Source organism: Desmodus rotundus, chromosome 5 (genome assembly GCF_022682495.2).
Source record: "Desmodus rotundus isolate HL8 chromosome 5, HLdesRot8A.1, whole genome shotgun sequence".
Classification (NCBI taxonomy): Eukaryota; Metazoa; Chordata; class Mammalia; order Chiroptera; family Phyllostomidae; genus Desmodus; species Desmodus rotundus.
In genome coordinates this window covers 79,092,380-79,113,326 of record NC_071391.1, presented here as the reverse complement: position 1 = coordinate 79,113,326, position 20,947 = coordinate 79,092,380, and positions in this window count along the sequence as shown.

The following is a 20,947-nucleotide window of genomic DNA, read 5'->3' as shown; positions in this document are numbered from 1 at the left end:
GAGAGCAAACTAGGCAAACAACTAGAACATGAGGGTTGTCAATAAGGGAGTGGGAGGGGGAGAGGGGGGTAAAGGTACAGAGAATAAGTAGCATAGATGATAGGTGGAAAATAGACAGGGGGAGGGTAAAAATAGTGTAGGAAATGTAGAAGCCAAAGAACTTATAAGTATGACCCATGGACATGAACTATGGGGGGGGGGAATGTGGGAGGGAGGGGGGTGGGCAGGATGGAGTGGAGTGGGGGGGAAATGGGACAACTGTAATAGCATAATCAATAAATATATTTAAAAAAAAAGTAAACAGGCGTGCACCCTTTCCCAGGAGCACACCTGCACCTTTCCCTTTCCCTTCTCCACAGGAGTGCACCTCCTAAATTCTAAGGGGCCCCACAACACTTGCAACCAGGGGAGCAATGGGCAGTGGCCGCTTGTCCTGGGCTAACCCCAAGAACCTTTCTCCAAGGCCCCTTTTCTCTGACTTCCCAGTGAGCCAAAGCAGCCCCACCTGAGCTCTCTCCTGTTGCTTCTTCTATCCCAGGAGTGTCAAACTCATTTTCACCAGGGGCCACATCAGCCTCATGGTTGCCTTCAAAGGGCCAAATGTAATTTTAGGACTGTATAAATGTAACTACTCCCTAACAGTTAAGCAAGAGTGCAGGGCTGCCACTGTTTAGAAACGAGGTGCCCAGACAGATAAAACAAGGTGGAGGGCCGGATTCTGCCCGAGGGCCTTGCGTTTGCCACCTGTGTTCTACCCTAAGCCCTTCCTTGTTTCACTGTCCCCAGCTTTAATAAATGTACTCTCAAAATCAATATAGGAAATAAAAGGAAGTAAATGTTCTGGTTCTAGATCCACAAAATGTTAGTGAAAACAGACGAATGAGTTTATGATTTTTAAGAAAGACTCAGTGAAGGAACAATATAGTGCAGTAGGAAATAAGAAAAGGTTTTGAAATTAGAGACAGTTAGGGTCACATCTTAGTTCCTTTATTAGTTGTGTGATCTTAGGCAAGAAACTTAATATCTTTAAGGCTCATTTTTTATTGATAGGAAAAGGAGAATATCATAGTTCATTGAACCTAATATTCTGTATATAGTAAGACTCATTTTTCTTTCACATACAAGAAAACACTGCCAATAAGATGCAATACTTTCTTATAACACAGAGTTTTTATTTTATACTTATTTAAAGAGCTGACTTTAAATATATTTAGATGGATTTTAATCATATACCACCTTGATGCATAGATAAAAAGAAAAAAACTTAGCAAAATAAATTACTTAATATATCCCTCAAATTTTACATAGAGACCCCTCTAAATCACTTTTTGACTCAGTCATCATGTCCCCATTTTTCTACACAATATTGACCTCTATGCCATCAAGGGCATTGGTGATGCTTATTTCTTGAAAGATGCACTCGCTATCGCTTCTAGGATTTTCTTCCGAGTCATACCTTGATGCTGACACTTTATGACACCAGAGTAACAACTGGGTTTGCTCACAAGCAGGCAATGACAACTGGCATCATGAGTGCTGTCTTTCTGGCACTGCGCATAAGACAACATGCATCCTGGGATGTATCCTGATTGCAAAGATGAGCATCTAAGTGTGAAAAAATGAGCATCTTAGAATTGTGAGGTTTGGATACTACTTGATCTTCATAGAATTACTGCGAGGATTAATAAGAAAATACATGAAAAGGATTAATAAGATAATAGCATAAATAAATGGTACCTATTACATTATAGGGAAATGAGAAAACACACTTCTGATCTGTAACTTCTCACCATGTTCCTGGGATGCTCATAAATACTGAATTAGCTTATTCAAATCCTTATGTATTCTAATCTATTTGAGGATTGGCATTTTGCACATGATGGACTTTGAAAGTCTAAAGCAAGTATTGGCAAATAGGAGATTTATTCCAGTCTCCACTCCCTCCCCCCAAAGAAAAAACACCAAAGAGCAAAAAGCCTGTGGTCTCATAAAGGCATGGCAAGATCACCAGAGTATGACCCTCTCTTTCCATTTTTGCTCTTCAATTCCTCTGCCCTCCTGGGTACTCTCATCCACCATCACTGCCATTTGACCTGCAGATCGATTTCTAGTTTATGTTTGGAAAGCCACGTCAGGAAAATGGTGAAGAGTGTATCAATGAAGATATCAAAATGTCTTTCAAGGGGAAATGAAAAATAACTAAGTATTACTTGGAATTTTTAGAAGACAAACAGCAATAGCAATGTGGTGACAGGTTGAACTTCATTCTTGCACTCAGTTCTTCAGTGAGAAGTCTGAAGATCAGGTTACTCTAAAACAGGAAAGGAGGGGAGATGAATGCATCTGGACTTTTCTGCAGAGGATTAAATCAACAGTGCAAGGCTGAGCCTCTCTTACACCCTAGCCACTCGGGAAACCACATGCTGCCTTGTAAGCTCTATAATGTGTCTTAATTGTTCAGACAGGTCCCGCAATAAAGTTGGACCAGAGTGGATTAGTCAAACCAAAAACCTGCTTGGAATGGAAATGTTAAGGGAAAATTCAGCAAAGGGCAGTGGGTTAGGGCGTGGGCCAGGGAAGAATGACCAGGCTCACATCAGCCAGGACAATATCAAATAGGACAAAGCTCACAGGCACCTTAAGGCCAGTTACATTCTTCCACTTCAAACATAGCAGGACACCCAACCCAAATGGGTGTGTGATAATCCAGTTGTATGTGTTGTGTATGAAAGACCTATAGGTCTCAACTACTTTAGGGAAGAGTCTTGTAACAAAAGAATAAAAGTTATTAAGACCGTGGCTACAGTTGAAGTCTCAATGGTTCACACAAATGGCAGGAATCTGTGTATCCATGTCAGAATAACACCATTGTCCAAATAGATTTTCTCGAGGTGGCTTTATAATTTTTAGTTCTTTCCCGGATAATCTTTAGTATATATAGGATTGTGCTACACCTTTGTCAACTCAACCTAACTTACAAATGTATCTTCTTTTTAAAAATTTTTTTTGTTTTCAATTTCAGTCATCCCCATTTCCCCCCATTACTCTCCGCCACCCTACCCACCCCCACCTCCCACATTCAATCCTGCCCCACTCCCATTGCCTTTGTCCATGGGTCCTTTATACATGTTCCTTGACGACCCTTCCCTTTCTTTCTCCATTATCTCCCTCCACCCATCCCTCTGGTTACTGTCAGTTTGTTCCTTTTTTCCATGTCTCTGGTTATATTTTGCTCACTTCTTTGTTTTGTTGATTAGGTTCCACTTATAGGTGAGACCATATAGTATTTGTCTTTCACCACCTGGCTTACTTCACTTAGCATAATGCTCTCCAGTTCCATTCATGCTGTTGTGAAGGGTAGGAGTTCCTTCTTTCTTTCTGCTGTGTAGTATTCCATTGTGTAAATGTACCACAGTTTTTGGATCCACTCACTTACTGATGGGCACTTAGGCTGTTTCCAACACTAGGCTATTGTAAATTGCACAAATGTATCTTCGTATGAAACAAGATTGTAGTCCTGGAAATAAGTACACACTCTGAATACCACTCTCATAAATCTTTGTTGTTCAATAAAATTTTGACTTGGAAAAATAGGACAAAGCTTTTCAATCTTGCTCTACTGACATTTTGGACTGAATAATTCTTTGGGTGGCTATCCTATGCATTGAAGGATGTTTAACATCATCACAGGTTTGTACCCACTAGATACCAGTAGCATCCCCTCCCGTCCCCGATCCCCACCCCTGAGTTGTGATGATCAAAAACATCTCTGGATATTGTCAATGTCCCCTGGGAAGCAAAATTGCCCCTGGTTGAGAACCACTTACATAAAATAATATTAACAAATCAAAGATCATGGATTGTTGTGCGATACCAAGAACTGAAGAGGAGTCTGAGTGTGGAAGACTAATTCAATCAGGAATAATTCTTAAGGACAGTGCTTATGGGTTTCAGCCTTCAGCCCTGGCCTTGCTCTTGCTCATGCTCATTCACATTTTCTCTCTCTCTCTCTCTCTCTCTCTCTCTCTCATTGAGAATAAAACTTTGGCCTGAAGAGAGCAGCCCTCTAAGACAGAAGTCCTTGCAACCTCTGCTTTAGCACTTTCCTCTACCATCACAGATAGGTGGCAGCCCCATTCTCCTAGCTACTGAGAAGGAGCTGCTGAAATGCATAGAGGACCCCCTCCTTCTGGACTCAGCAACCATGCCTTCGCCAGTGTACAAAGGGACATTTAAGAAGAAGTTTAACAGCAGTGTATTTGAAGCTTTCTCTATTTCCAAAGTTTTATTAATTTATTCTTGAATGTCCATTTTCAGAATTCAATAATCACAAAAGCACCTTTCTTCTGCACCACACTGTTATGAGGTGATGAGCAGAACCTTCCAAATCTTTACTTTAGGAAAGTACAATTTGAACACCAAAAAATCTGGTTGTGGCTACAAACCTTATTGTATATTAGTATTACCTAACAGTGCTTATTAAAATGCAGGTTCCTTAAATGCATTTAGTGGAATATTATTCAGTCTTTCAAAAAGAAGGAAATTCTGGCACATATCACAACATGGATAAAACTTGAGATTCTGCTAGTGAAATAAACTAGTCACAAAAACACAAGTGCCGGCACTATATGATTCCATTTATATGAGGTACATAAGGTAATCAAATTCATAGAGACAGAAAGTGAAACGATGGTTGTCAGGACTGAGGTGGGTGGAATGGGGGGAAGTTATTGTTTAATGAATACGGTTTTAGCTTTGCAAAATGAAAACAGTTCTGAAGATAGATGGTGGTGGTGATTGTGCAAAAACATGGATATATTTAATGCCAATGAACTGTACACTTGAAATGGTTACAATGGTAAATTTTATATTGTATGTATTTTACCACAATTAAAAATAAATTAAAAAATACTCAATAAAAAATGCAGATACTTGATTACCACCAGTGCTTCTGATTCAGTTGGTCTGAATGGGCGCAGAAATTTGCATTTTTAATGAGCAGCCCAGCTAATTTTTATCTTTAGATAATCTTTTCAGAAATACTAGTTTATAAAGAAGATAAAATAAATGGATATACTGAGGTCAGCTAGAAATGTGTGATTTTCCAGAAATGCCAAGATACAATTTTGTTCAATGAAGATAAGATTTTAAAACTGGTTCATGGGGAAGAGCTCTGAAAAATAATCAGACAGAGTCCCAGGGCTAAAGAAATGTCCCTAGATCTGGTCTAGGAGAAGGCAATTAGCAGACATGTGATCTTGTTTGAAGTAATTGTGGGTGGAGTCATGAAAGATTAGTGAAGAGGAAGGATTCCTTACTTGTACAAAGCACTGTGTGAGGAAAGTGGGTAATTGCATGGCATTTAGGTAATTATACATGCAAATTAGAAGAGCATATATATGAACCAAACCAAACAAAGACCATTATTAGCACATTCTAGAGCCACCATGCCAGTCATAGCATCGTTTCCAGATGCCCACATGTAAGTACCAACAATGATATGGTTTCCAATTGTTTGATACTCTGTTAGACATGCACAGAGCAAAAATGTTTTGTTTGGAGGGTATTTTGTACATTGAATGAGGAACAATTATAATGGAATCTTTTCCACTTGACTTCATATTCTGTCCACACTAAAAACCATATGACATTTAATAAATATAAATCTAAGTAAGTTTTTTAAATAATTCTATAAATATTCCTTCTATTTCTCAGTTCTTCTAGCTCTTCAAGTCATGTAAGTGACAAGCAGATAATAAAGGGAACAAACAGAAATGAGGCTCTTCCTCCCTTTTTCTAAAAACCTTATGTTGGATAGTGACATTCTCATTAGTAATATTTTACATTTGTGTTGTATCAGTTTATTGTTTGGAACAGCTTCTGTTCATTCTCAAGTTCATATTTCAAAATATTTCCAGAGAACCTCTGTTTTCAGATCTCCTGATCTCTCCTGTTTCTCTTGAGCATCAATCTGGTATCTCTTAGATGATCACAATGAGAAGCCCATCATTTAAGATTTTTGTAGTCTGTGAGGGTAAATGGAAATGCTTTCAATGATTTATAAATTTTTAAAATCCATGTGTTTTTTCTTTTCTCTTTTAAAAGTTTTTAAATATGGGACCTCAAGGAAACCAACTGACTGGGGTTAGTCTGGAGGGACAACAGGGTCAAATGAAGATGGGGTTTTAGAGGCAGGCAGTTTGGGGATTCATGTGGAAGGTGATGCCAGTATCTCATAGATTGCTGATCAGGGAAGCCATATGCCAAAAATAATATTTTAGGAAAACAAGTCTGGTTTCCACTGTGATCATGAATTATAAAGAGCTTAGGGTGGAGGCTGGGAGGTCAGCGCAAAGGCTGCTGCAGCCCTTCAGGAGGAAGGTGCTGTGGGCCTTCGAAGAGGCACACACAACATTGGGTGGGAGGGGACTGTTAGTCACTGTCCATCACTGCCTCTGATGGTGTATTGCATTTGCATTTCTATTCATTCTTTTCAGAATGATTCATTATCACGTATGTCTGCCATAAGATGGTCATGGCAAGCAACTTGGTCTATTTCCATCTGTCAGAGAAATTGAGTAGCTTTTCAAAGGACAGAGTTAGCAATGAGTGGAGTATGTAAGAGGCTGGCCTCTTCATTGTAGGATATCAGAAGCATTTCTGGCCTCTACACTAGATGCCAGGAGCACTCTCTCATGAAGAATGAGTACATTTGCCGAGTTCAAAAGGGAGGAGTCCTTTATGATTTTCCACAGTTCCTTCCCAGCCTCTAGGAGGATTAGGCTGCTACTTATCTTTGACAGAAGAAAGTGCTTGAGTAAAGATTTCAGACTTATGTCTTAGAGGGCTACTCACTTTGCCAAATGTTCTCCTGAGGTAACAAAATCACCCTCAGTTGAGAAAGACTGCTGTAATATATCATACAGTTTAATTTTTATAAGAATAACATCTCCTATGTTTTACCGAGACAGATATTCTTCAGTACTTTCACTGTAAACCTCAGGCTAGTTTGATTCAGACACCGAGTCTTTGAAGGATGAGAAAAATCCAAGCACCAGGGCCACTACTTCTGTGATCAATTCATTTTGGAAATAACAGGTACAATTCATTAGCAGTGGAAGGTTCGATACCTTGAGGCTCCCTTTCAAGGTGCTTCTCCATCACATTCCCGTCCCATCGGGAACTTTGGGGATAATTGGTTTGGTGTTCTTCTCCCAGAGTTTTTCTGCTTCCTGAAACATCACATCAATCTCTGTGACCTGGCTCGTGGATAATGTCCTTCTTGTCCGCTAACCACTTCTTTACTCCCAGTCCCTTCCAAGCTAGTCTAGTCCAACTCAGCTCCATGCAACTTGGCTTTATCACTCTTACTTGTTTACAGTATGATCTCTGAAACCTTTATTTCCTTTACCAAAAATTTCTATACATTTACAGACTTTCTTTAGTGTTCCTTTCCCCTTTGCCCAAAAAACTTTTTGTTCTCATGATCCAGATTTTCTCCTTGAACAGAGGTGGTTGCCTTCTTCCCTTTGACTCTCGGGGCTCAAGGTCCTCAGTCACTGGCACTCTCCTTGGACTGCACATCCACTTCCAGACCAGTTCTCTGGGCACATGCTCCAGTGTCCTCTTCTTTACAAGTCATCTCCTCCACATTCCTGTTGCTGATCTTATCGTCTATAAACTAGGATACTTGCTCATAGAAAAGGGATTAGGGTCCAGACTTCCTCAGTAGGAAAATTTTTCTTTGACTCTTAATTTTCAATAATAATATTCATAAAATAAATACAGAAAATCACAAAGGATGAGAGAGTAATGAGGGATACATGAATTGAAAGGAAAATAGGTTCTTTCTAACCAGCAAAGACATTCAGGCCTTCCCTCAATTAAATAGAGCAAAAATAACTACCTACCTCCAAAAATTAGCCTGAAATAGATCAAGTACCATCAGAACATCTTCTCTGTCCTGGGGCACTGGATACACCTCAAATGTGTATTCGCTTATGAGTAATGGCCTTGTTCTGCTTCCCCAACATCATTCCAGAATCCCAGCCATCTTTTCCTTAAATTTCTGAAATCTGAACTTGCTTCTCCTAGAAGCACCGTTCCTTTCTTCCAAGTCAATCCTTGAGGAAGCCTGGCTCCTCACTGTAATTAGATGTTACTGGGAGGACCTCTCTCCACCCACAGGTGACAGTCATATTTGTTCTAGGACTCAGAGTCATGAGGAACAAACAGGCTATAAATCAGGACAGAGTGACTGTGCCCTGCGTGTGTTTACAACTCTTCCCACTTAATACTGTCCTGCTGGGCTAAACTTAAGCTTTACATCTTAAGAAGATTGAGTTAATAATGACATTATGTTTGATACATTGAGTTTATATTTAGATTATTTCCTAAACTACCGGGGTGAAGATGGGGAGGTTTACAATTTTATTAAAATAAACAAAAACAGTGAAATATAAATGTTAAACATTTTTATTCAAGTGAAATTCACATAAAAATAATCTTTTTAAATAGAAAAATTCAGCAGCATTTATTACACCTACAATGTTGGACAATTCTGTCTAGTTTCAAAATATTTTAGCACCCAAAAAGAAAAATCCTGCCCATTTAAACCGGCCTCAGAAATTATATAAAATTTGCACAATATTTGTAGTAGGCATTGAGTTTGGTTTTGTTTTTCATATCTTACTGATCCCTTATAACCCCCTTTGTGTTAAAGACAGTTTTCGTGAAGTGGGAGTCCAAAGACCATAGTCAGGGAGTTACACAGAAGGAAACTCAGCTAGTGCACATAACCTGTCTTTCCGGAAAGGCGATGAGTAACATGGATCTATATAGAATACACTCTTCAAAAGAGAGGTGTAGCAGATGGGGGCAGATAACTGCTTAAAATGACCACTGTAGGAACTTGGAGGACATTAAACTAAAAATAAGAACTATAAATAGAGGGCTTGACACATGGCAGGTGCTCAAAAAGTGTTTGTTGAGTGAATGAATGAACAAAATATCCCTAAATAAATGAAATAACCCAGAATGGAAGAATGGGTGGATGATGGATGCATGCATGCATTGAAAATGGATCTAGTATGCAAGTAGTGTTTCAGTGGGCAAATTGATAGGCCATGAGAGGAAGCACATTAAATGTTTACTATATCATTGCAGTTAAGCCAGTCTTTTTTTTTCTTAAATAATATATTTTATTGATTATGCTATTAGTTGTCCCATTTTCCCCCCTCTATTCCCCTCTGCCCTGCACACCCCCTCCCACCCACATTCCCCCCCGCTTTAGTTCATGTCCATGGGTCATACATATAAGTTCTTTGGCTTCTACATTTCCTACACTATTCTTACCCTCCCCCTGTCTATTTTCTACCTACCATTTATGCTACTTATTCTCTGTACCTTCCCCCCTCTCTCCCCCTCCTACTCCCCTGCTGATAACCCTCCATGTGATCTCCATTTCTGTGATTCTTTCCTGTTCTAGTTGTTTGCTTAGTTTGCTTTTAAAAACAAACAGGAAAGAGATGTAAAGAGTCTATTATTTTGTATTCAAATATTTACACTTAAGGCAAAAAGATCAAAGTGTCCACAGCTTTGCTATTTATCATAATTAAAGATTTAAAATTATAAAACCATTTTATACCCAGAGTAAATAGCTTTGAGGAATAAGTGTTGATTGAATTTGAGGACTTGCATTTTTTTTAAAAAAAGGCCTGGAAGGAGAAGGGCATCTTTTATTACATAAATTGTTGTTTATATGTTTGGATTGCTCCTTACGAAGTCATAAATTCACATGATCTTTCTTAGTCAGTGTTGGGGATACTGTTTCTGGTTTGCATTTCTTTATATGTTAAGTGCATTTTCTCCCATATGACTATTAGTTGAAGTATGCTGTTAATTTTTAAAAATTGTCCAGTAAACCCTTTGACTAGAAGAAGATCTAATATGATACGTACCATCAACAGAGTTAATTAAAGCACTGGTATATTTTTATCCACATGACAATTTGTTTAACAGGATTTAGCAAGATGTAGAAGTTACTCTATTCCAAGAGGGTATTCGTTTCTGCTCGATTATACTCAGATTCGATATTTTAACTCAGGCACAACAAGCACATATGGCATATTTTTACCTCCAGCAGGGTTATTCTATTAACTGAAGGGAGCCCCTCTATCGCAGACAGTTCTTTCCCATCCACGGGCTTAGCTGGAGGACTTAGCACGCTTCTCAATGCATGGCAACAACTTACAACGTACTGTATTTTCAACTGCTTATATTTAGAAACTTATGTTCTCTCTAAGGTGTTCGTGTGTTAAAACTTCTGTTTAAAGGTGTTTAATAATGTGAATTATGTTGCATATTGAGATTAAAAGTTATGATGGATTTTGTAACAACTTAATTTTGTTTTCATATTTATTGATTGATACTAATTTAAATATTATAAAGACATGGTAAATTTTCATCCGCATTAATATTGAGGTTACAAAATAAATATGGTTTAAAAAAAAAGAAATTTATGTATCATTATCCTGTTTGAAGGCACCTGATAACATTGTACTAATCCAACTTGTCACCTGACAATTGTCTTAGCCCATTTGGGCTGCTATAACAAAATATCATAGACCAGGTGGCTTATAAACAACAGAAATTTATTTCTCACAGTTTTGGAGGCTGGGAAGTCCAAGATCAAAGGGATAGCAGATTCAGTGTCTGGTGAGGATCACTTTCTGATTCAAAGACTACTCTCTGTCCTCACAAGGAAAGGCACTTAGGAGACCTCTTGGTCTCTTCCAGAGCACTAATCCTACTCCTGAGAGCTCCATCCCCATGATGTAATCACCTCCCAAAGGCCCCACCTCCTAATACATCACCTTGGGGTTTAAGTTTCGAAACATGAATTTTTCAAGGCTGAGGGTGGGCCAGGAGGGCACACACATTCAGTCTGTAGCAACAATGAACCCCTCACCATGTGAAACAACAAAAATAACCAGGTGTCCTGGCCCTCCTGGGCCTGACGGGCATGGCTGCCGGTCTGAGGCCCCAGAGGCTGGACTTCTCCTAAAGCAAGATGGAACTGAGCCACCTGGTCATGGATCAGGCAATGAGACAGCCTCTTCAGGGGCATCTCTGCTCTGTGCCACTGCCCCCCTACCCTGCCAATAAATCTTGCCACTATTGCTCAAAAAAAAAGGAAAAAATATATACATATATAACCAGGAAAATTGGGTTTTCCACAGTAAATTGGGTTTCACAATAAAGTCGATGGCTCAACCCTGAAATTTGTGTGGTTTATGTACTGAGTGAAGCATGCTCTATATACCAGAACAAATGACTAGTAAAGGCAATGAAGGTCCAAAAATTAGAATACATCCAAATTAAGTTACTACAGTTAAGCTAAGGAGGCCATAATTAGTATTTACTTAGATCGGTTTAAAGTCTTCCAGCCAGCTAGTACTGGTAATGAATTTCGAAAGAAGAAATGAAATTATCAAATTCTATCTAATGAAAATTTCCCTGCTTAAATCACAATACAACTTTTGAAGAACTATATAACCTTAGAACTGTGCTAGTCACATGGGAGGGATAACAATTTCATCTAGTTTAAAACCCGGGTTTTTTAATCAAAAAGAGAAAAAATCCAAATATGTTAATAACTCTCTTTAAAATACATAGAGGAAGAAAAACTTCCAGTTTAGTTTGAGCCACCATTTGATTTTATGTAAATGCTTGTTAATTTACCATAATGGTTTCGTTAATTAAAGATTGCAAAGAGGCTATTGTACACCAGTGGATGGGGAAAGGAAAATGTAGCTTTCAATCTTTCTCATTTCATTCTGAGTGGACATTTCTTCAAAGCTTGGAAGAAGCTGAGATCAGTCTTCATATTAGAATTTTCCTTGACCCCTTCTGCCCCCTCTCCTCTCCCATCCATGCACTATAGCAGAGGGTGTGTAGGGAAGTGTCTCTTCTCTTCTCTCTCCTACTTTCTAAGTTACCCAGACAGCAATCTCCTGGACTCAAAGAGTAAAATTAAGTTCAATGGATTAGTATTATGGGAGCAAACAAATATAAGCCTTTGATTTTGAAGTGAGTTATGGAGGATTTTTTAGATCTACTGAAAGTAGGGATTGCATTCTGTCTCTCACTTTGGCAGCAGTTATCAAAGTCTCTATTCCAGCCATCATTGTGGGTGCTGCCACTTACCTTGCTTTTTTTTACTGATGAAAAAATTTCCCAATGACAAACAGAAAAATTTATTTTTCAGGTGTCACTTGATGTGCTCACAAGATTATTATTGAAAGGGCACTGTCTTCCAAAGGGAAAAGCAACCACAAGGAAGTAGGCAGAATCACTCTAAGAAAGAATTTCCAAAGAATGACCAGTGTAAAATGGCACAACTGGTTACTGAATTATTATAGCAAACATCAATAATCTTATTTTTGTAAAATACTTTAAAGTTCTTAAAGAACCTTCAAAATCATTTTTTGATACCACTGGATTATAAAATCATCTTCTACAGAGGTCTTTCAGTAACTAGCAAGATCCTTTATCAAACTATGCTCAGTATGATAACTGACTTATGAATATGTGTACATACAGAATTGTTTTTGTAACTATATCTATGTACACACATATGGGCAAGAACTTTAGGATGATATTCAAATATGGAAAAACAGGCTTTGAATTAGGATGATAAGATCATAAATATCCTTTTTTTCTTTTACTGTTTTGATGTCATCATGTTATATTTTTTTCTTTTTTCTTTTGGATATATTTATTGATTATGCTATTACAGTTGTCCCATTTCCACCCCTTCACTCAACTCCATCCTGCCCACCCCCTCCCTCCCACATTCCCCCCCTATAGTTCATGTCCATGGGTCACACTTATAAGTTCTTTGGCTTCTACATTTCCTACACTATTCTTACCCTCCACCTGTCTATTTTCCACCTATTATTTATGCTATTTATTCTCTGTACCTTTCCCCCCTCTCTCCCCCTCCCAATCCCCTGTTGATAACCCTCCATGTGATCTCCATTTCTGTGGTTCCGTTTCTGTTCTAGTTGTTTGCTTAGTTTTCTTTTGTTTTGGTTTTAGGTGTGGTTGTTAATAACTGTGAATTTGCTGTCATTTTTACTGTTCATATTTTTTATCTTCTTTTTCTTAGATAAATCCCTTTAACATTTCATATAATAATGGCTTGGTGATGATGAACTCCTTGAACTTGACCTTATCTGAGAAGCACTTTATCTGCCCTTCCATTCTAAATGATAGCTTTGCTGGATACAGTAATCTTGGATGAGGCCCTTGCCTTTCATGACTTGGAATACTTCTTGCCAGTCCCTTCTTGCCTGGAAGGTCTCTTTTGAGAAAGCAGCTGACAGTCCTATGGGAAGTCCTTTGTAGGTAACTGTGTCCTTTTCTTTTGCTGCTTCTAAGATTCTCTCCTTCTCTTTAATCTTGGGTAATGTAATGATAATGTGCCTTGGGGTGTGTTCCTCCTTGGGTCCAACTTCTTTGGGACTCTCTGAGCTTCCTGGACTTCCTGGAAGTCTATTTCCTTTGCCAGATTGGGGAAGTTCTCCTTCATTATTTGTTCAAATAAGTTTTCAATTTTTTGTTCTTCCTCTTCTCCTTCTGGCACCCCTATAATTCGGATGTTGGAACGTTTCAAGATGTCCTGGAGGTTCCTAAGCTTCTCCTCATTTTTCCGAATTCTTGTTTCTTCATTCTTTTCTGGTTGGATGTTTGTTTCTTCCTTCTGGTCCACACCATTGATTTGAGTCCCAGTTTCCTTCACATCACTATTGGTTCCCTGTACATTCTCCTTTTTTTCTCTTAGCATAGGCTTCATTTTTTCATCTGGTTTTCAAACAAATTCAACCAATTCTGTGAGCTTCCTGATTACCAGTGTTTTGAACTGTGCATCCATTAGATTCACTATCTCTTCCTCGCTTAGTTGTATTTTTTCTGGAGCTTTGAAGTGTTCTGTCATTTGGGCCATTTTTTTTTTTTTTTTTTTTTTTTGTCTTTGCGCGTCTGTTACTTAAAGGAGCGGAGCCTTAGGTGTTCACTGGGGCGGGGTAACGCTGGTCGCTGCCCTGTGATGCTGTACGTGGGGGAGGGGCCAAGAGGGAGCAATGGCGCTTGCTCCACTCTCCACCGGACTTCAGTCTTTCACTCTGCTACCCACAATCAAATTTGGCCCCTCTGGTGCTGGTTCCCGAGTGGGTGGGCTTGTGCACGCTCTAGGCCCCTGTGGGTCTCTCCCACGACCTCTCCTGTGAGGCTGGGAGTCTCTCCTGCTGCCGCCCCAACCCCCACAGGCGCTTTCAATCAGAGGTCTGAGGCTTTATTTCCCCACGCTGGAACCCAGGGTTATGCGGTCTGCTTCGTTCCCCTCTGTTTATCTCCGTTTATCTGTGCGCGAATGTGGGGCCACAGAGTCTGCTAGTGGTTGGACTGCCTGCCCCGTTGGTCCCACACTCCGCCAATCTCACTCCCGCCTGGGCCACGCGAGTCCTCTCCGTCCCGGAGCCCGTCTCTGCCCCTCCTACAGGTCTGGATGTATGTTTCTTTTTTATCTCCTTGCCGTTCAACTTTCTGTCAGTTCTGGTTGTGCGAGGAGGTGCAGTGTGTCTACCTGTGCCGCCATCTTGGTTCTCATGGCAACTGATCCATCATGTAATATTTTTAATTTAAAACTATTTTAATCCTTCTGCCACAAGGGAGTTGAGGCTAGTTCTGCTGACAAGTAAGATTCCCTCCAGTTTGGAATCAGGGAAAAAAGAGATAGCATCTAAAAATCCTTTCTTACCCCAGAAGCCAGTCTGGTGTGAAAAGACTCCAACTTTATGCAGTGGGTACTATTATTATTTCACATGTAAGGAAGTGGTATAACCATCCAAGGATACACATCTACTAAATTGTACAGCCAGGGCTTGAACCAAGGACTCCTGACTCCCAGCCCACTCCCTTAGAATGAGATCTAAACTCCCTTGCCTTGGACTAACTGCCTCACATGGTCAGGCCCATGTCTGTCTCTCCAACCATCTTTTTTGTCCCTCCTCCCCCCACCAGTGCCCCATATTGGTCCAGAGACATCAGCCCAGAGGGCGTCAATGTCTTCCCTGCCTTGGTATCTTTGTACTTGCCTCTGCTTGGAAAGCCCTTCTGGTTCTTACCAAGACTGAATCATCATGCCTCAGCTCTCCACTTAATGTCACTTTAGGGTGGTCCTCTTGGCCACCCCATGGAACGTTGTCTCCTTTCTTCCAAGATCACTCCCTGCCACATCACCCTGTTAATTTTCTTCATGGCACTTGCTATGAGTAGTTAATCTTTTATTTATTTATCTATGTAGGTATTGTCTGTTTCTTCCCTCAGGAATGCAAATTCCATGAGGACAGAGACCTTGTTTGTCATTGTACCTCTGTGTCTCCAGCAGCTGGCACAGGGCCTGACACGTAATAGGCTGAACAAATAAGCCACAACCTGGGGCAGGGAACCCAATGGGTTATAAAGATGATGATGTAAGTTCAGAAGATTTCACAAATAGGATATAAGTCTATTTTTTATCCACATTTTATTCAAATTTAAGCCACTTCGAAGGCATCTGTACATTTATTTTCCCTGTTCTTCACATCTGACTGCTTAGCTGCCAGGTTCCAGCCCCGATGGCCCCTTGCCAGAGCCCTTCCTGATCCTCTCACTGGAGCCATGCTCCCCCCACCCCTCCCAACCACCGCTCTGTCATTTTGGTTCACTTATCGCGCTCTTAATTTTATGTTGATTTCTTTCTCACTTTTTTCCCTTGGCCTAGTCCATGTGATGTTCTGGAGGGCAGGAACATCTTTATGTTAACACTATATATATATACTCCTACATTTCCCTCCACATTTAGACTTTCCATAGTTAATTAAGTGAATCAGTACAATAGTCACTTCTATGTATTGTCTTTTTAATTCTACTAGTTTTTAAATGGATTTCCTTGGGATTTTTTTCTAAGTAGACAATCATCACGTATAGTCAATTCTTTCTTCTCTGAGAGCTACACTCATTACTTTTTCTTTCTTTGTTATAACTAGAACTAACAGAACAGTGTTAGCTAATATAGGTAATACCAGGTATCTTTGATTTGTTTTTACTTAATTCACCATTAATTACGGCACTGGTATTGTCTGGGACAGATATTACTTACAACACAAGGGAAGTAGCATCCTTTTAATCCTAAGAATCAGGGTTTTAAATTTAGTTTAATTTGGAGACAAGATGGCGGCAACATAGGTGGGAGCGGAGTCCACTTCCCCTCAACGCCAGGGAAATACCTAGCTGATCTGAGGAGCAGAGCGAACAGCCAACAGTATTCCAGCATATACGAAGATCAGAGACCAAAGATAGAGGACACTGAAAGATCTGACGGTAAGAAGAGTGCTCAAGGACAATAAGGTCCACGGGACCCAGGACCGCGCGGTACAAGGGCGGCAGAAGCGCCAGCCCTGGCGCAGGGGCTCCTGCAGGAGTCTTGGGAGAGGGCCAGGCTGCGCTGTGAGCAGCCAGGTGCTTGATTAGACCAGAGGGGCTTGAAAAGGAGGAATTTCTCAAAAAGAAAAAGAAAATAGAGACACTCAGGGGCTAATTAGAGAACTCTCGGTAGTAGCCGAGGCCCCTGGCGCCCCTCCCCCTCCACCCCTGGACTGCTACGCTCACCTGAGGTCCAGTCGCGCGCGCGAGCAGATTAGCGAACGGGACCCACACTTGAAACCCCGGAGGGGCGCCCACACCTGAAACCTCCGAGATAATTTGGAGCAGAGACTAGCTGCTCCACCCACAGGCCCAAAACCTCGGAACCCAGTGCCGCGTGATTCAGTCCCAGGGCGGCCCCGCCCGCCCGAGAGACTCAAGCCCCGGGCGGCTGGATCGGGCCCCCAAGCACAGAGCCTGTGGCTAAGCGGGCTGCGCGCGCTCACCAAGCACAGGGCCGGCTGGGTGCCTGTTTTCCAAATACAAAGCTGCTGGCGAGTGTCCTAACCCCAAGGCGGCTGAATCCGCCACCTGCGCGCCAGCGTTCCAAGCCCTGGCGGCTCGATTGGTCCGCCGGCTGCGCGCTCAGGGCACAAAATAACGTCACAGACCCAAAGCAGCTGGATTCCCCTGCTGCGCGCGCACGCGTCACAAGCCAAAGCGGCTGGATTGGCTGATCAACGGACTGATTGACTGCCAGGGACCACACCTACAAAACAGCGAAGAGTGTGACCCAGGAAGAGAGAAAAGTGAAACCAATCCTTCCAACCACACCCTCCCGTTGCACAGACAGGACTCAAGCAGAAATAACCTGACCGGTTTAAAGCCAACAGAAGATTTTTTTTTTTTTTTATCCTTTTTCTTTTTTTTCCTTTCCCCCTGAATTCCTTCTTCCTCTCTCTTTTTTTCTTTTTTTTCATTCCTTCTTCCTCCCATCCTTTACCATTTTTATGTCTTCTTCCTGCCTTCTTTTATCTATTTCTATGTTTTAATTTTTGCTAAAATTCCTTCTTATCTTGCCTCCGATCTTTCTTTATTCCTTCTTCCCTCCTTCCTTCCTTTCCTCCTTTCCTATTTCCTTTTTCCCTCCTTCCCATCTTTGTTTTGGTTTGTTTTGTGTGTGTGTGTGGTTTTTTTTTTTTTCTTTTCTTTTGCCCCCCCTTTCTCTTTTTCCCACAGGTGAGACAACAAAACCTGGAGTGCTGAAAAGACTAGAGTTAGACCGTGTTAAACACATAAACGTCAGCTCAAGACCAGTGAGCACAGGAGAGTAAGGAGACAGCACCACCGAATCCCATTGGCATTCTACCATAGAAGTTCATATCATAAATCCAGGGAGTCAGAACAAAGCAATTTAAGACGCAGAGGCCAACAAGAAGAGCCTCACAAACAATGGGAAGACAAAGAAACAATTCCCAAATGAAAGGAAAGGAGGAAGCCTCAGAAAGAATACTAACCGAAAAAGAGGCAACTCAACTATCAGATACTGAGTTCAAAGCAATGGTCATCAGGAAACTCACTGAGCTCTCTGAGCTCAAAGAGAACTACCAGAAACTACAAGGAAACTACAATGAACTCACTGCAAACTATATCAACATGAAAAAGGAAATAGAAAATATCAACAAGAGCCAAGAGGAAATGAAGAATACAATTTCTGAATTGAAGAACACAGTAGAAGGAATTAAAAGCAGACTTGACGAAGCAGAGGATCGGATCAGCGAGCTGGAGGACAAAGTAGAAAAAAACACCCAGAAAGAGCAAGAAAAGGAAAAGAGGCTCAGAAAGAATGAAGAGGCAATAAGGGAAATGCAGGACAACATGAAACGTAACAATATCCGTATAATAGGAATACCAGAAGGAGAAGAAGAAGAGCAAGGGATAGAAAACCTGTTTGAAAAAGTAATGATGGAAAATTTCCCTAATCTGAGGAGAGAAAAAGTCACCCAAATCCAGGAATCACAGAGAGTCCCAAACAAGAGGAACCCAAAGAGACCCACTGCAAGACACATCATAATTAAAATGGCAAATTTCCAAGACAAAGAGAGGATCTTAAAGGCAGCAAGGGAGAAAAAGGAAGTAACATACAAGGGAGCCCCAATAAGGTTAGCAACTGACTTCTCAATGGAAACGCTCCAAGCCAGAAGAGAATGGCAAAAAATATTCCAAGTACTGAGAACCAGAGGCCTGCAACCAAGACTACTTTACCCAGCAAGGCTCTCAATCAAGATAGAAGACCAAATAAAGAGTTTCCCAGACAAAAGAAGTCTAAAAGAATACAGCTCCACCAAACCAGCTCTGCAAGAGATGCTAAAGGGACTGCTTTAAGGAAAGGAAGGAAAAGAGAAAGACAGAGGAACACAGGTAGGAAATAATGGCAATGAATAACTACCTATCGATAATAACCTTAAACGTAAATGGATTAAATGCTCCAATCAAAAGACATAGAACAGCTGAATGGATAAGAAAACATGACCCACACATATGCTGCCTACAAGAAACCCATCTCAGGACAAAAGACTTACACAGACTGAAAGTGAAGGGCTGGAAACAAATCTTCCAAGCAAATGGACAGGAAAAAAAAGCAGGGGTAGCAATACTCATATCTGACAAAATAGATTTCCAAAGAAGGGCCATAAAGAGAGACCCAGAAGGTCACTTCATAATACTCAAAGGAAGAATCCACCAAGAAGACATAAACATTGTAAATATATATGCACCCAACATAGGAGCACCCAAATACATAAAGAAAATCTTGGAGGATTTCAAGAAAGATATTGACAGCAACACAATTATAGTAGGGGATTTTAACACCCCACTATCAAAAATGGACAGGTCTTCCAAACAAAAGATCAACAAAGATATTGTGTCACTTAACAATACCTTAGAGGAAATGGACTTAACTGATATATACAGAGCTTTTCATCCCAAAGAAGCAAAATACACGTTCTTTTCAAGTGTCCATGGAACTTTTTCAAAGATAGACCACATGATAGGACACAAAGCAAGCCTCAACAAATTCAAGAAAATTGAAATCATATCAAGCATCTTCTCTGACCACAAGGGTCTGAAACTAGAAACCAACCCCAAGGGTAAAAACCCAAAACACTCAAAAGCATGGAGACTGAATAGCATGCTATTAAACAATGAATGGGTCAAGAATGAGATTAGGGAAGAAATCAAAAACTTCCTGGAAACAAATGAAAACGAACTCACAACAACCCAAAACCTATGGGACACAGCAAAGGCAGTCCTGAGAGGGAAGTTCATAGCAATACAGGCCTACCTTAAGAAGTTAGAAACAGTTCACACAAACAACCTAACCCTACGCCTACAAGAACTGGAGGAACAACAACAAAGACAGCCCAGAGCAAGCAGAAGGAAGGAAATAACCAAGATCAGAGCAGAACTAAATGACATAGAGACTAAAAGCACAATTGTAAGGATCAATGAATCCAGGAGCTGGTTCTTTGAAAAGATAAACAAAATCGACAAGCCTTTAAGTAGGCTCATCAAGAAAAAAAGAGAGAGGATCCAAATAAACAGAATTAGAAATGAAAGTGGAGAGATTACAACTGATACCACAGAAATACAAAGGATCGTAAGAAATTACTATGAAGACCTGTATGCTAAGAAATTTGAAAACCTAGATGAAATGGACACATTTCTAGAAAAATATAATCTTCCAAAACTGAATGAAGAAGAAGCAGAAAACCTGAACAGACCAATATCAGCAAAGGAAATTGAAGAAGTCATCAAGAAAATCCCATCACACAAAAGCCCTGGACCAGATGGTTTCACAGGAGATTTCTACAAAGCATTTAAGGAAGAACTAACCCCTATCCTTCACAGACTATTCGAAAAAATCCAAACTGATGGAAGACTCCCAAACTCTTTTTATGAAGCCAACATCATCCTAATCCCAAAACCAGATAAAGACACAACGAAGAAAGAAAACTTCAGGCCAATATCGCTGATGAACATAGACGCTAAAATTCTCAACAAAATATTAGCAAACCGCATCCAGCAATATATTAAAAAGATCATCCACCATGACCAAGTGGGATTCATCCCAGGGATGCAAGGATGGTACAATATTCGCAAATCAATAAACATAATACATCACATCAACAACAGCAAAGACAAAAATCACATGATCATATCAATAGATGCGGAAAAAGCATTTGATAAGATACAGCACCCATTTCTGATAAAAACACTCAGCAAAGTGGGAATAAAGGGAGCAGTCCTCAACATAATTAAGGCCATATATGAGAGACCTACAGCCAACATCACACTCAATGGACAAAAACTTAGAGCTTTCCCACTAAGATCAGGAACTAGACAAGGATGCCCTCTCTCACCACTCCTATTCAACATAGTATTGGAAGTCCTAGCCACAGCAATCAGACAAGAAAAAGCA